Raw genomic sequence first — 13,220 nt, forward strand, 5'->3', positions numbered from 1 at the left:
ATTTCTTCCTTGACCAAGTCATCATTGAGTAGAGAGTTGTTCAGTTTCCATGTGTACGTGGGTTTTCCATTGTTTTTGTCATTATTAAAGACCAGTCTTAGTCCGTGGTGATCTGATAAGATGCAAGGGATTATTTCAATCTTTTTGTATCTGTAGAGGCTTGTTTTGTGACCAATTATATGGTCTATTTTGGAGAAGGTACCATGAGGTGCTGAGAAAAAGGTATATTCTTTTGTTTTAGGATGAAATGTTCTATAGATGTCTGTTAAGTCCATTTGGTTCATAACTTCTGTTAATTTCAAAGTGTCTCTGTTTAGTTTCTGTTTCCATGATCTGTCCATTGCTGACAATGGGGTGTTGAAATCCCCCACTATTATTGTGTGAGGTGTAATGTGTGTTTTGAGCTTTAGTAAAGTTTCTTTTATGTATGTAGGTGCCCTTGCATTTGGAGCATAGATGTTCAGAATTGAGAGTTCACCTTGGTAGATTTTTCCTTTGATGAGTATGAAGTGTCCTTCCTTATCTTTTTTGATTAATTTTGGATGAAAGTCGATTTTATTTGATATTAGAATGGCTACTCCAGCTTGTTTCTTGGGACCATTGGCTTGAAAAATTGTTTTCCACCCTTTTATTCTGAGGTAGTGTCTGTCTTTGTCACTGAGGTGCGTTTCTTGTATGCAGCAAAATTCTGGGTCTTGTTTGTGTATCCAGTCTGATAGTCTGCGTCTTTTTATTGGGGAATTGAGACCATTGATGTTAAGAGATATTAAGGAAAAATGATTGTTGCTTCCTGTTATTTTTTTTATTAGAGGTAAAGTTATGTTTGTATCTTTTTTGGGGGTTGTTGGAAGATTACTTACTTGCTTTTCCTAGGTTGTAGTTTCCCTCCTTGTGTTGGCATTTTCCATCAATTATCCTTTGAAGTGCTGGGTTTGTGGGAAGATATTGTGCAAATTTGGTTTTGTCATGGAATATCTTGGTTTCACCATCTATATTGATTGAGAGTTTTGCTGGGTATAGTAATCTGGGCTGGCAATTGTGTTCTCTTAGGGTCTGTATGATGTCCGTCCAGGCTCTTCTGGCTTTTATAGTCTCTGGTGAGAAGTCTGGTGTAATTCTTATAGGTCTGCCTTTGTATGTTACTTGACCTTTTTCCCTTACTGCTTTTAGTATTTTTTCTTTGTTTTGTGCATCTGATGTTTTGATTATTATGTGACGGGAGGTATTTCTTTTCTGGTCTAGTCTATTTGGTGTTCTGTAGGCTTCTTGTATGTTTATGGGCATCTTGTTCTTTAGGTTAGGGAAGTTCTTCTCAATAATTTTGTTGAAGATATTTACTATCCCTTTAAGTTGGGACTCTTCATTCTCATCTATACCTATTATCCTTAGGTTTGGTCTTCTCATTGTGTCCTGGATTTCCTGGATGTTTTGAGTTAGGAGATTTTTGCATTTTTGCATTTTCTTTGACAACTTTGTCAATATTTTCTACCATATCTTCTGCATTTGAGATTCTCTCTTCTATCTCTTGTATTCGGTTGGTGATGCTTGCATCTATGACTCCTGATCTCTTTCTTAAGTTTTCTATTTCCATGGTTGTCTCCCTTTGAGATTTCTTTATTGTTTCTATTTCCATTTTCAGATCCTGAATGTTTTTGTTTAATTCCTTCTTTGTTTTTTCTTGCATTTCCTTAAGGGATTTCTGTGATTCCTCTTTAAGGGCTTCTATCTGTTTACTTGTACTCTCCTGTATTTCTTTAAGGGAGTTACTTAATTCCTTCTTATAATCCTCTATCATCATCATGAGAAGTGATTTTAATTCTGAATCCTGCTTTTCAGGTGTGATGGGGCATTCAGGGCTTGCTATATTGGGAGAACTGGGTACTGATGATGCCAAGAAACTTTGGTTTCTGTTGCTTATGTTTTTGCACTTGCCTTTCGCCATCTGGTTAACTCTAGTGTTGCCTGCCCTCACTGTGTAAGACTGGAGTCTGTATTTCCAGTTATCTTGCTTGTTGCAGAGCTCCTCAGAGTCCAGATGTCTCTGTAGTCTTATGATCCTAATCTCCTGGGGGAAAGAACTCCTGGGACTCAGGCCCCCTCTTGGATCTGGAAATCCTCCTGCTCTGGGTGCAGTGGATCCTCTAGGATGGCTGAGGATACGATGTCTCCCAAGTGTAAACCACCTTGGTGTCTGCTGCTCTGAGTGCAGTGGCTCCTCTAGGATGACTCAGGAGTCAGTATCTCCACAGGACAGGAGCAAATCAACTCTGTGTCAGCTGCTCTGAGTGCAGTGGCTCCTCGGTTGCTCTGAGTGCAGTGGCTCCTCTGGGATGACTCAGGAGTCAGTATCTCCACAGGACAGGAGCAGACCAACTCTGTGTCTGCCCCAGCCCACAGGACCAGGCAGGGGAGGAAGGCTTCTTCTGGTCTTCTATTAGGAAATAATGACCACAAAATATTCTATACTCTGAACTGCTTCACTGCAAATGAAGCCTTTTCAAGAAAGTCATTCATAGCTTTCACAAAAATAATGTAGATTTGAAATGTTTGTTGCCTCTAGTAGCCTCAAATAGTATAAATATCTTGGGCTAAATCTAGCAAGCCAGTGAAATACTTCTATGATTAAAAACTTCAGGTCTTCAAGGAAGATATCAGCAGACCTCCAATGCTCATGAATCAGCTGGATTAACATAGAAAACAATGTCCATCCTTTAAAAAGCAATCTACAGATTCAATGCAATTTCCATCAAAATTCCAACATGAGTTTTTACATACGTTGAATTCTCAACTTCATATGGAATAACAGAAAATCCAGGATAGGGAAAAATATCTTGAAAAATATAACTGCTGGAAATCTCACCATTCCCAATTTAAAGTTGTACTACAGTGCTATATTAGTAAAAAAACTACAAGATATTGGCCTAAAAACATATGGTATAGTCAATGGAATTGAATTAATAAATGTTCCTACACACACACAGGCACTTAATTTTTTAATAAGAAGCCAAAAATTCACAATGGAAAAAAAGACAGCATCTTCTAAAAAAAAAAAAAAACAGATTAGTACTGGTCAAACTGGATGTCTGCACAATGAAGAACACAGATAGGTCCATCTTCACATCTAACAGAGGGCTAGTATTTAAAATTTATAAAGAACACAAGAAGTTTAAAGAACAACTCAAATTTTTAAAATGGGGTACAGAGATAAACATAGAATTCTAAAGAGAGGAATCTCTAATGGCTAAAAAACACTTTTTAAAATGTTCAATTTTCTTAGTCATCAGGGAAATGCAAACCAAATCAACTCTGAGATTCTACCTTAGATCCTTCAGAATGGCTAAGATTTAAAACACTCAAGATATGACACATGCTGGTGAGGATGTTGAGCATGGGAGACACTCTTCCATTCCTAGTGGGAATGAAAGATTGTACAACCACTCTGGAAATCAACTCAGGAGTTTCTCAGAAAACTAGGAGTAGTTGTACCTGAAGACTGAGCTATACCAATTCTGAGCATCCAAAAGATACTCCACCATTCTACAGTGACACCTGCTCAATTATGTTCATAGCAGATTTATTCATAAAAGCCATAAACTGGAAACAACCTAGATGTCCCTCAACTGAAGAATAGATAAAAAAAATGTGGTTCATTTATACAGTGGAATACCAAATGCCATTAAAAAACAAGGTCATCATAAATTTCACAGGCAAATGGTTAGAACTAGAAAATATCATCCTGAGTGAGGTAATTCAGACACAAAAGGACGTACATGGTATGTACTCACTGATAAGTGTATGTTTGCCATGGGGTACAGGATAACCACACCATAATCAACAGATCCAACAAAGCCAAATAACAAGAAGAGCCCAAGGAAGGATGTTTGAATCTTTCTCAGAATGAGAAGCAAAACAAATATTAGAGGTCAATGAAAAAATGGAACTGGGTGGGAGAGGGGATGGAGAGGGGAAGGGGTGGAAATGGGGGATTAGATGTAGGGAGAACAGGGAAGAGAGAAGGGAAATCTGTGATGGGTAGGTGAGTCAATCTCTTGGACTTGCAGAAGACCTGGGATGGGGAGGCTCCAGAAGGTATATGGAGCCAACTGTAGCTGAAACTCTTAGTAGTGGCTAATGTAGATCCTGTAGTGACAACTTCCTGTTGCCAAGCAGGACTCACAGTAGAGAGATAAGGACAGCAATCCACTCACAAAACCTTCCACCCAAAATGTGTCCTGGATGCAGGATATGCAGGGACAAAGAGCAGAGACTCTGAGGGAATGGCCAACCAATGACTGCCCCAAATTGAGACCCACCCCATGGACAAGAACCAATCCCTGACACTATTAATGATACTATGTTATGCTTGCAGACAGAAACCTATCATAACTGTTCTCTGAGAGGCTCCACTCAATAGCCAATGGAAAGAGATACAGATACGCACAACCAAACATTAGATGGAGCTTGGGGATTCTTACGGAAGAGTTGAACAAATGATTGATGCACCTGAAGAGGACAAGGACTCCACAAGAAGATCAACCGGATCAACTAACTTGGACCCATGGGGACTCCCAGAGATTGAATCACACACCAAAGAGTGAACACAGGTTGGATCAAAGGCCATGAACATATGTGGCAGATCTCTAGCCTAATCCCCAACAATAGGAGCAGGAGTTGTCTCTGAATTGGTTGCCTGCCTGCTGTGGATCTCATTCTAAATAGACTGCCTTGTCTGGCCTCAGTTGGAGAGAATGTGTCTATTCCTGCATGGACCTGATGTGTGGGTATGTGGGAGGAGTAGGGGTGTCACGTATAGGAGGTTTTTTCTTCTTAAAGGATAAGAGAAGGGAAAATGAAGGGAGGTTCTTCTTGATGAAGTACTAGGAGGATATTGGGATATAAAGTGAATAAATAAATAAATAAATAAATAAACAAACAAATTTATATATTAAGAACTCAAGAAACTAGACATCAAAAAGCCAAATAATCTAATTAAAAATGGGGGACAGATATAAACAGAAACTTCTCAATAGAAGAAACTCAAATAACAGAAAAATGCTTGAAGAAATGTTTAACATCCTTAGCCATTGGAAGAATACAAATTAAAACTATTTTGAGATACCTGTCAAAATGACTCAGTTCAATAACACAAGTGATAGCACATATTGGCTAACATGTGAAACAAGAAATGTACCCTTCCATTGCTGGTGGAATTGCAAACTTGTACAGCTACTATTGAAATCAATATGGGAGTTTCTCAGGAAGTTGGGAAATGATCTACTTCAAGATCCAGCTATACTACTTTTTGGTATATACCCAAAGGATGTTCTATCTTGCCATAAGAACTCTTGCTCAGTCATGTCCATTGAGGCTTTATTCATAATAGCCAGAAACTGGAAACATCCTATATGTCTCTCAACAGAATAATGGATAAACAAAATGTGGTACATTTACCAAAAGAAAAAAAAAACCTCAGCTGTTACAAATGATGTCATAAAATTTACAGGCAAATGGATAGAAAAAAAAATCATCCAGGATGAGATAACCCAGACCCAGAAAGATAAATATGGTATATATTTGCTTATAAGTAGTTGTTAGACATTAAATAAATGGTACTGATACTTTTTGCTTGGTTCTATCCCCTCTGTACCTTTCAGTCTTCCTGCTTCATAGTCAATGGGATTTGCTGAGTTTTGACTGGAGGGATTTAATGGAGACATCCTCCTTAGATTCTGTCCAAGGAATTTCTGATTGCGGGTTTCTGTATCTGCTCTCATCCTACACTAGAGGAAGCCTTTCTGATGATGACTAGAGAAGGCATCAATCTATGAGTATATAGGATATCATTAAGATCATTTTATGTAAATTTTTATGATCATTTAATATCATATTGTAATCCATAGACCCAGAGTGGTTAGGTTAAGAGGAGGAGATTAGGGAAAATGCATAGATCTCACTTAGAGGGAGAAACAGAGTAGATTTTTAGGGTATACTGAGGATAGGTAGGTTCAGGATTGGAGGTATCAAGTTAGGGGGGTGATAGGGTGGAGGGAGAGAGTATGGGGAGAATTGGGAATATTCGGATGGTGGTGTGGAAACCTAATGCAATGGAAACTTCCTGGTATCTATGAAGATGATCTTAATGAGGACTCCTAGTAATTGGGGATACAGAGTCTCAACTGATCATCTCTTATCATCAGACAAGGCTTCCAGTGGTGAAACTGGATTCCATCCAAGTGAGTTGTTGGCTAAGGAGGTCCCATGAAAATTCCCCAAACAATCCAGACTGTTGCTAAGACACAGGGTTACTCTCATAAAAACTGACCTCAAGACCCATTGCTGAGGACTCACACAGCTCATTGAACATGGGGCAGTAGATCTGATGCCTACATGGAGCCTTTACCCCCACACTCTGGTCTCTTTAGTGAGGGGAAGATACTCTACAGGCTACCATGAGAGAAATGTGACACTAACCTAGACACAAAATCTTTGACCTACAATCTCTTCAGCCTGCGAAATATGCGGGAAAATGGTGGCACAAAGCTTGGGAAGTAGCCCAAAGGGCCTGTGACTTAAGGCCTACTCCATGAGAAGGAAACTATATTCCACTGCTTGGGTAACCAAGAACTAGAGACTAGATAGCTTATATGCCTAGGACAAAACCAAACACTATTGGTCTAAAAAAAGTATCAATAGAATGATCTTAATGATATCCTATATACTCATAGATAGGTGCCTTCTCTAGTCATCATCAGAAAGGCTTTCTCTAGTGTCAGATGAGAGCAGTTATAGAGATTCACAATCAGACATTCCATGGACAGAATCTAAAGAGGATGTCTCTATTAAATCCCTGCAGTCAGAACTCAGCAAATCCCATTGAAGATGAAGCAGGAAGACTGAAAGATACAGAGGGGATAGACACCAGGAGAACATAGCCTTCTGAATCAACTAAGGAAGGTACATATGAGCTCACAGAGTCTGAAGTGGCAAACACAGGTCCTACATGAGTCTGCACCAAGTCCTTCCATATATATTATAGCTGTTATCTTAATAATTTTATGGGATTCCTGACTATGAACGAGTGAGCCTCTGACTCTTGTGCCTTCTCTTGGAACTCTTTTCCACCTGTTGGGTTGCCATGTCCAATTTTGATATGATAGTTTTTGCTTCATCTTATATTTTATTTTGTCATATTTTGTTGTTATCTCTTTTTAAATTTATTTATTTATTCATTTACAACCTCCCCCTAACCCCCTTAGAAGGGGAAACTCCCCCTCTGGGTGTCAACATCCCCCAATACCCATTCCACCCACCACCCTCCAGCCCAGGACAACCCCAACCCTGACACTCCCTCCCCCACCTCACACATCAAGTTGCTGCAAGACTAGGCACATCTTCTTCCGCTGAGGCCAGAAAAGGCTGTCCATTCAGGAAGGGTAGGATCTACAGGCAGACAGGTAGGCAACAGGCTCAAGAATAGCCCCTACTCCAGTTGTTGGGGGACTGGCATGAAGACCAAGCTGATCAACTACTACATATGTCCAGGGGGTCTAGGTCCAGCCTGTGCTCACTCTTTAGTTGGAGATTCAGTCTCTGGGAGCTACCAAGGGTTCAGGTTAGTTGACTCTGTTGTTCTTCCTGTGGAATATCTGTCCTCTTTGGGTCCCTCAATCTTTATCCCAGCTCTTCCATAAGACTCCCCAAGCTCCATCTACTATTTGGGTGTGAATCTCTTTCCATTGGCTATTGAGTGTAGCATCTCCAGGGGCAGGTATGCCCGGATCCTGTCTACAAGCATAATGGAATATTGTGTTAGGGATTGGTTCTTGCCCATGAGATGGGTCTCAATTTTGAGCAGTCATTGGTTAGCCATTCCCTCAGGCTGTGCTCTGTCTTTGTCCCTGTACCTTTTGTAGGCCAAAGACATATCAATTTATATGCAGATATTAGCCATAAAGTACAGAATAACCATGGTATAATCAACAGACCCAAAGAAGTCAAGTACCAAGGAGAGCACAGGGAAGGATGGTTGAATCTTAGAAGGGGAAACAAAATCAGTATTGGAGATTGACAGAAGGAGGGAACTAGGTAGAAGAAGAGAGAGAGAGGAGAACAGGGTGGGGAAATCATATATAGAGAGAGCAGGGGGCAGAGAAAGGAGGTTAGCTGGGGGAGGGGGAAGCAATCTCTAGGACATACCAGAGAACTGGGATGGGAAGTGGCACCATAGGGTCTAAGGGAGTGACTCTAGCTGAGATTCCTAGCAGTGGGTGATATGGATTCTGAAGTGGCCTCTCCCTGTAGCCTGAGAGAACTCCTTGTGGAAGAATAATGCAACCTGTCTACAAAGCTTTTGTCCCAAAATGTGTCCTCCCTACAAGTTGTTATCTCTTAGAAGTCTGTTATTTTCTAGTGAGCAAGAGAAAGAGAATGGATCCAGAAGAAAAATGACAAATGTGGGACACTGAGAGGAGTAAGAGAGGGAAATTGCTCTTCCTGTAAGCGGCGAAAGGTGACTCATCAAGATGGTTCGCTACTCTCTTGACCCAGAAGATCCCACAACATCTTGTAAATCACGAGGTTCAAACCTTCGCGTTCACTTTAAGAACACCCGGGAAACTGCCCAGGCCATCAAGGGCATGCACATCCACAAAGCTACCAAGTACCTGAAGGATGTCACTTTAAAAAAACAATGTGTGCCATTCTGTCGGTATAATGGTGGAGTTGGTAGGTGTGTCCAGGCCAAGCAATGGGGCTGGACACAGGGACGGTGGCCAAAGAGGAGTGCAGAGTTTTTGCTGCACATGCTTAAAAACGCAGAGAGTAATGCTGAACTTAAGGGTTTAGACGTAGATTCTCTAGTCATTGAACACATCCAGGTGAACAAGGCACCTAAGATGCGCTGACGAACTTACAGAGCTCATGGCCGGATTAACCCATACATGAGTTCCCCCTGCCACATTGAGATGATCCTCACTCAGAAGGAACAGATTGTTCCAAAGCCAGAAGAGGAGGTTGCACAGAAGAAAAAGATATCCCAGAAGAAACTGAAGAAACAGAAGCTCATGGCACGGGAATAAATTCAGCATAAAATAAATGCAGATAAAAGTAAAAAAAAAGAGAGAGAGAGAGAGAGAGAGGGAAATTATAACTGGGATATATTGTCTGAGATAATAATCTATTTTCAATTAAGTAGAAAAAAAGTAGAAATGCTGGGTATTTCAAGAACACCAAAGAATGTCTACCTTTCATTCCTGTACTTGACTTCTCAGATATAAACCCAAGACATATTATGCTATGTCTGAAGAATTCGTGAGTAAATATGTAGTATTTCTCACTTGATTTACTTTGACTAACCAAAGTGTCTTTCATGTTATACCAAAATTTTTATTATTTTGCAATTAATTTATTCTTTTCTCGAGCAACCCCGACTTCACTTTTATGAAATCACTTTTTATAAAAGAGATATGGAGTTGTTGGTGGCATCCAGAGAAGTTCTAAAAAGAACACAGAGCTCGTGCTTCGGTACGTTTCTGGTTCTCCACAAACTTGGTTACATTGATACCATCAGCCTCCCCTAACACAGTTCAAAATGATGATTTCTGCTTTCATACTTTTTAGTTTGGTCTCAAAGCTTCTTCTATTTTGTTGTTATTAATTTATTATTTTTTTTTTACTTAATCACTTTGCATCCTGCTCACTGTCCCCTTTCAGTCACCCATCTCCTCAAATCCTACCCCTACAATCTCCCTTATCCTCTGAGTGGGTGGGGATCCCCTGGATATCCCCCCACCCTAACACTTCAAGTATCTTCCAGGCTAGGCACTTTCCCACTGAGACCAGACAAGGCAGCCCAGCTAGTAGAACGTAACCCGCCTACAGGAAACAGCTTTTGGGATAGCCTCAGTCCAGCTGTTCAGGACCCACATGAAGGCCGAGCTACATATCTGCTACATACAAGCAGGGAAAAGCTTCTTAATAGATTGTATGTTCCCTTTATTTTATTCAACACTCTATTAAGTAACTTCTGTTCCAAATTGTGCAGAGCTAATAGAAACAAAAATTACGTATTTAATGAAAGAAACATATATTAGGTTGCTAATTTAAATCTCTGAATATAAACACTGTAATTACCCTCTTATCAAGTGGGGACTTGTGAAATCATCTATCTAGACCTCTATTTTCTTTACCATAAAACTGGGTCCAACACAGAAACTAACAGTACTAACTTCAGAGTTGAAGCTGGGTTCAAATCCTGCCTTTACACTCAACATCTGAGTCACCTTACATATGGAATCTCACAGGTGATTGATCTACAATATCCTCTGTTACTAAGCTCTGAAAATTTTGTCTCCCAAAATTCTTGTGCAGAATACTAATTCTTTTGCCAGGCAACAAAGACAAAAAAAAGAACTTTTATAAGTGAAATTAGTGTCCTTCTATAAGAGACCAAAAAGGGTTCATTCTCCTTCCAGTACTGGATACAGACAAAAACAATGTCCATCCTTAAAGCCATTTACTAATAGCTCTCACCAGACACCAAATTCCCCAAATCGTTTTGGACTTTGACTACTGAGCCTATAGAACACTGAAAAATATATTTCTATTGTTCGGATGCCACTCAGTCTGTGATGTTTTGCTTCATCCACCCAAATGGACTATAATATATTAGCAGAATAATGACTTTGATGAAAATATTTTACCTCCATTTGTTGAATGTCATCTCAGTGTTTGACAGACATTAAAAATAAATTTTCACACATGTCTATTATAGTTCAAATAATTTGAAAGCTGCTTTCAGGACAAACTTATTCTGTCAAAATGAGAAAACTAATACCAGTGCCTCAGAGCTGTGAGGAGAATGAACCTTGGTAATTATAAAAGCAGTTTCAGCCATGTGTGGCAAACAGTAAAGGGCTTGATAAAAGAGCTCTCTACACTTCTAGCCTTTTCCTCTCATAACCCATGGTACTTGATTTACCTATTGGGAAATATCATAAGATCCAAAAAACTTGGAAATATCATCATTTTCAACCGTAAAATCATATAACATCAATGAAGTCAGAGGAATGTAAGGCCAGGTATAAAGTGAGTCTCAAGAAAGACACCTGATTTGTGATACTAACTTTGTAGATGCAAGAACACATACACAGCTGTGGAGCTGATGAAGCCTTCATCAGAACTATTTTATAAATAGTAAGAACGCATTACTCACTCCTGTGGTTTGAATGTGTCCTCAATTCAGGTGTTACCACTGAAATGATGTTGGAAAAAAGCCTTAAAGAAGTGCCTAGGTCCCTCCTCTAAGTATAGAAGGGCTGTGGAGATTCTAATCTTGTGAAGCGGGCGATAGAGGCCTGACCTCCAGTAATTAAAGGGGACTTTGTAATGGCTCCGGTCCCCCTGTTGTTATCCAGTGAGGCATGAGGGCCAGACCCATCCTGATGTCTTTTTCCTGGAGAGGAGATACTTTTGACATCAACCCCTATGCAGTCAGGCTTGTCCCTCAGGGAACCCAGAGAAATATTTTTAACTTTTATTTATATTCCCTTACAGTGCTTAGCCTCGCAGCCTAAGCAAGAATTCAGACCACCAGTCAGAGGGGGTTCTGGGTGGCCCCTCTCTGCTTGGTCTAGGGGAAGAAGTCCCCTCTTTTAGGTTGGGTAGAGATGGGTTTTGGGAACACCCTGGATAGAGTAACAACCTCATCTTGAGTCTAGTGGTCCTCCATAGCTAACTTATGATAATGTTTATGAATAGGTTTTGGTACAAAATTATTTATCTGTTGTTTCACAAAGTTAGTCAGCCTATTTAAGGCCCAGGGGCCAAAAGAATTAAGCAAAAATAACCCAATTAATGGTCCTAAGATGGGAGGAAGTAGGGTTGACAACCATGTCAGGGGCAGCCCTGCTTATATACACTGAAAGCCTAAAATCAACCATAGGCCTAAAATCAGCAATTCGCCTATCATACATGTATACTAACACCAAGTCTTGGGTCTCTCTGGAAAAACATTGAAACAGATGGCTATAAGCTATTGTAAACAGGCAGCTTTTGTGGAAATTTACCAGCCTGAGTAGTCATAGACCTTGTAAATAGGTAACCTTGGCAGATAATACCAACTTAGGTAAGAACAAGTGAATCATAGGCAGAGTCATAGTGACCTGTCCCCTGAACCTTCACCCAGCCGATATCCTGTTCTGAAAGATATCTGTACTCCTCCTGAACATCCACACTGTGGTGTCATCCTCTTCCCCACGTCCTGCCTTTTTGTGTTTATAACCCCTATGTGAATAAGTTAAAATTATGATTTGATTTAAAAAATAAATTAAAAAAAGAATGCTTCTTAGCTTAATAATTGTGTTTTGGTTTTGGATAGAGTTTTGATTACTTTGAGTATATGGTTTCTTTGCTTTTATTTGAAGTTTTGTTATTTTTTTGTTACTGTAATTAATTTGTTGTTTTGCTGTTTATATACTGTATAAATTGACTTCCCCACTCTAAGCTGGCGTTGAATAAATTTTATGTATTCTTATGAATAGAAACGTAACCACTAATTTTTCCCTCATAAGAATCTTCTGTATTCATGTGTGGCTCACAGTCTTGTAACTCTAGAAGCATCAGGCAAGAATGGACCTCTTCAAGTAGCGTGTGGCTTAGACTTCATTATTAGTTCAGAGACAGTCACAGTGACACAGAGAACTGTGTTTTTGATGTGGATAGTGTGTCAAAATCAGTGGATCCCTACTTCATGATGAAAAAAGTATCCATGCTGTATCTTTGAGGTCATGAATTTAGCTATGTTAAAATGTACTACTATGTGGATGATCAAGTTGAACAAAAAAGGAGAAACAAAAGTGTATTTCTCTAATACATCCCAAGAAATAAAAATATTCAATAAATGAGTATAAAAGAAATCAGAAAAAAAAAAGAAATGACTAGGTCATGAAGCATCTTAGCTCAATAGTGAAATCGAACCCTTATGAAAGGGGCCTGACACCGTAGATTAGCCTATCCACTTACTATTCTGCCTTCTGTTATATCAGGACAGAACATGAAAACCATCGCCACAGGAAGACCATCACCAGACGTCTATTGCTGGGGCCTTCTTGGGCTTCCAGCCTCCAGAAGGTAAAAAAATACATGTGTGCTCTTTATTGGTTATTCGGTCTATGAAACTGTCTTATTTAAGTGTGCAAAAGAAAGACAACAAGATAGTTGAA

General features: G+C 39.7%; 1 pseudogene; it reads left to right on the forward strand.

The window, feature by feature from the left end:
- Window positions 1-8,522: 8,522 nt before the first annotated feature.
- Window positions 8,523-9,077, forward strand: LOC114619492 (annotated as a pseudogene).
- Window positions 9,078-13,220: the final 4,143 nt, after the last annotated feature.

Source organism: Grammomys surdaster, unplaced genomic scaffold, assembly GCF_004785775.1.
Source record: "Grammomys surdaster isolate TR1022 unplaced genomic scaffold, NIH_TR_1.0 150, whole genome shotgun sequence".
NCBI classification, from domain to species: domain Eukaryota; kingdom Metazoa; phylum Chordata; class Mammalia; order Rodentia; family Muridae; genus Grammomys; species Grammomys surdaster.